This window comes from Otolemur garnettii, unplaced genomic scaffold, assembly GCF_000181295.1.
Source record: "Otolemur garnettii isolate 467f Iridium unplaced genomic scaffold, OtoGar3 scaffold00458, whole genome shotgun sequence".
In the NCBI taxonomy this organism is placed as follows: Eukaryota; Metazoa; Chordata; class Mammalia; order Primates; family Galagidae; genus Otolemur; species Otolemur garnettii.
Window position 1 is genome coordinate 43,166 of NW_003852853.1, and position 4,288 is coordinate 47,453.

Sequence of the window (4,288 nt, forward strand, 5' to 3'; positions counted from 1 at the left end):
CATTTTTTGAATAATTTCTTGAAGTTCTAGCTCTTTCCTTTCTTCCATTCTATTAATCTTATTTACTATCCACATTCTGAACTTGATTTCTGTCATCTCAGCCATCTGTTTATGGGCTGGACCTTCAGATGCCTCTTCCACATCCTTCCTTGCAGGGGGGTTGATCTACTCTGGTTATTCCTACTACTGGAGTTTTTCTGCTGACTCTGCCCTATGCTAGATTTACTCTGTTTGGCTAGGTGAGCAGGTAAGAGGAAGTCAGGTTGGGGGCCCCAGGAGTAGTATTTTACTAGCCTTTTTGGGCAAAGGCTGGGACTGGTGTTTGTGCCTTTTCCTCTAGAGATTTGCCAAGGATGCATATAATGCTACGGTCTGAGAGCCTGGGGGCCTGCGTGTCTCTATCTTGTTTTCAGCTGGTTTCTGTTCTACCTTAGAAAATCAATTACTCTGGGTTAAGAACTCAGCTGTGGAGAAATATCAGCAATTAAGTCACCCCTCCCCTCGCTGGCGATGGTTGGGAAAGGAAAACCACACCTTCCCTCAGCCACACCCCCAGGGTATCACTTTAGATAGTTCTCAGGTGATTGGCCCAGTTCAAGAGATCTAAGTCAAGTGTCCCAGTCAACACAAGTCTCAAGTGAGTGAGTTCAAGAGGTCTCTGGCAACTGTACAGCAGGAGTCTTCTGGAAGCTCAGGTATGACTCGCTCCAGTGTTCTGTGGGGTCAGAGGGACCTACCCAGCAAATAAAATATTCTAGGGAGGTTGATTCCTCCTACCCCACCTTGTACCTTTGTCACACCCAGTGACTGGTGACCCCACAGGGCTGTGACCCAGTTGCCCAATAAGCGAATGTGGTAGGGCTTTGTGTCTGCCAAATTCAAAGTAGAGCCAATGCCTACTCCACTCAGTTACTGCTCTTTGACCCCTGCCAGCAAAGGGAGCTGAGGCTTGACTGTCTCAGGCACTCAGTGACAGCTGGAGAATGTTCCACCTAAAGACAATTTAGGCCTGAGAAAATCCAGAGAGCATCAGAGATTCTCCCTCGACCACCAATTAATTTGCCCAAGTCAAGAAATCCAAACCTATTGACCCAATCAGTACACACTACCTGGTTGGAAAGATCACAAGGTCTCCAGCAACTAGATAATAGGAGTCTACTGGTAGTACAAGTGTGGCTCACTCTGATGTTCTGAGGAATCAGAAAGGCCCATTCAGTAGACGATTTGGAGTAAGGAGGCTGATGTCTCTTTCCCCTTCCTTACTCACCCTTCACCGCTGAATTCTAGTAACCTCAAGTCTGGTAACCCCACTACCAGTCTCTGTTAACCTAGACTCTGCAACCCAGTCCTGTCCAATAGGCGAGTGAGTTGGGGTTTTGTGCCTACCAGAGTCCAGGTAAAGTCAATGAGTTCATCAGGGTTTTGTGCCTGCCATAGTCCAAGTAATGTCAATGCCTTCTCCACTTGGTGACCACTCTTTGTCGCCAGCCAGCAAAGATAGTTGAAGCGTATCTGCCGCAGGCACTCAATGGGAGCTGGAGAATATTCCGCTTGGGCTCAAACCTGGAATTTGTTTTCTTGAAGTCATGGTTTGCCTCAGTGGGGAAGAGGTGCATTTATCTATCTCTTCTCTAAGCTCAGCTCTCCACCTTTTGCTTCGTTGGGTTCTTCTGGTGGTTGTCTCTCCCTCTGAACTGGAGTTTATGTTGAAATCTAGCTCCAGTCAGCTCTCTTCCCCTGTTCCTCCATATTCTTATTGAATGTGAAAATTGGAGTTAGGGAATATAGCCAACCCGAGGATTTAGCAAAGTACAAAATACATTGAAACCAAGCGGACAAATAAACAGACTAAAATGCTACCAGATACACAAGCACACCGATGCCCAGACACTCAGAAACAAGTAAACAAACAGAGAAAAAAGAAAACAAAACAAAAGACAAACCAACCAACAAACAGACAAAAAAAAAAAAAAAAAAAGATAGTAGTAATAAAAGATAACCACATAAATGGTGGTCATAAAATGATAGAGAAAACAAAAAGCAAAACAAACAAACACACAAAGAAGAAAGAAAATTTAAAAAAAAAGAAAAGGAGGGCACCACTAAGAAAGATACTGTTCTTTTGAATATATACAAACAAACCCCTTTATAAATGCAGTGGGGTTCCAGTTTAATGGAAATATAAGTATGCTGCAATATACTTTCTAGACAGCAGGTGGCGCTGTGAGTGGTTCCCAGGCTAAAACCAAATAAATAAATAAATAGAAAATAAATTAGAAAAAAGAGGGGGGTCTTTGCTGGCAGGTTGCACAGATTCTCCCTACAATAGTTCCTGCAAAGTGTTAGGTGTCTTGGATTAGCTTCGGATGCCGGATGGCTGGCTGCAGGTCAGATTGAGCTCTCTGAGCTTCTGGGAGAGATGCTATGGAGACACCATTTTTGGAGTTTTATATTACATCTGGTTCCTGGATGGCCGCCCACTCCTATCTGTCCTACAAACTCGGCACACGAATCCACACTTCGCCAGATTTTCCACTGAACTCCTAGTTTCCCCTCAACCAGGAAATTGTTGTGGTCCATGGGAAAAGAGCTGGGTGCTTTTTACGCCCTCTACTTTCAGTCCATTTCTGCTGGGTGTGGGGCTGGTTACTTCTAGTTCCCGCTACCACAGCGCACACAAAAGATTTTTCAGTGTTCCTAGGAAGGGAACCAATTCCTCCTGTGGGTCGTCAGTACAGCTCCATAGAGACTTCCAAAATTACAGGACAGATCAGTTCCTAAGCAGAGTCCCTTCCCCTCAAGTTTCTGTCCAATTGCCTGGATCCCTGACTTCCCAAACCAGGTCCAAATGGATCCCCTTTCTGGCTGCCAAATTCCACTCAGGAATCCACACCTCACCACACTCTCCATGAAATACCCAAACTCCCCACGAATTGGGCACAGAAGTCCTTTGTAGGGGAGGGATTGGTTTCTGGCTCTCAGGGCACCAGCCGCAGACCTGGCGCCATGGTCGCAGCTGCCACAGGTTGCAGCTTGGGCCATATCAGCTGCAGCCCTGAGTTTTTTCTGGCAGACACTGTAGTTCTGGGCTACACTTTCAATCCAGCATTTCACCTCCTTGCTGCATGCCCTGCACTGCTTGTCTTGCCAGCACTTCACGTGGGAAAAGATCAAGCCCCCCACTCTCACCCGAAACCACTAGGAGAGTTGACCCAGGGATGCATCCCCTCCACCATCTTGCTCAGCCTCCATCTCCATCTTTCTTTAGGGCTGCATAATGTTCCATGGTGTACATATACCACGATTTATTGATCCATTCGTGGGTCGATGGGCACTTGGGCTTCTTCCATGACCTAGCAATTATGAGTTGGGCTTCAATAAATATTCTGATACAAATATCTTTGTTGTAATTTGATTTTTGGTCTTCTGGATATATACCTAATAAAGGAATTGCAGGATCAAATGGCAGGTCTACTTTTAGTTCTCTCAGTGTTCTCCAGATGTCTTTCCAAAGGGAACGAATTAATTTGCATTCCCATTAGAAGTGTAGAAGTGTTCCCTTTCTCCACATCCACGCCAACATCTCTGGTTTGGGGATTTTGTGATATGGGCTAATCTTACTGGGGTTAGGTGATACCTCAAAGTAGTTTTGATTTGCCTTTCTCTGATGATTAGGGATGGAGAGCATTTTCTCATATATCTGTAGGCCATGCACCTATCTTCTTTAAAGAAATTTCTATTCAAGTCCCTTGCCCACCCTGAGATGGGATCGCTTGTTTTTTTCTTGCTAATACGTTTGAGTTCTCTGTGGATTCTGGTTATTAAACCTTTGTTGGAGACATAACCAACAAATATCTTCTCCCATTCTGAGGGATGTCTACCCGCTTTATGTACTGTGTTCTCGGCTGTGCAGAAACTTTTAAGTTTCATTAGATCCCAAAAGTTATTTTGGACGTTGCTTCAATTGTCCAAGGGGTCCTCCTCATAAAATTTTCATCCAAGACAATTTTTTCAAGTGTTTTCCCTACACTTTCATCTAGTATTTTCATAGTTTCATGCCTTAAGTTTCAATCTTTAATCCAGTGAGAGTCTATCTTAGTTAATGGTGAAAGGTGTGGGTCTACAGGTCGCCAGCCGGTTAGCCCAGCACCAATTGTTAAATAGAGAATCTTTTCCCCCACTCAATATTTTTAATTGGCTTGTCAAAGATAAGATAATGGTAGGTGACTGGATTCATCTGTTGGCTCTCTATTCTATTCCATACATCTACCTCTCTGTTTTTGTGCCA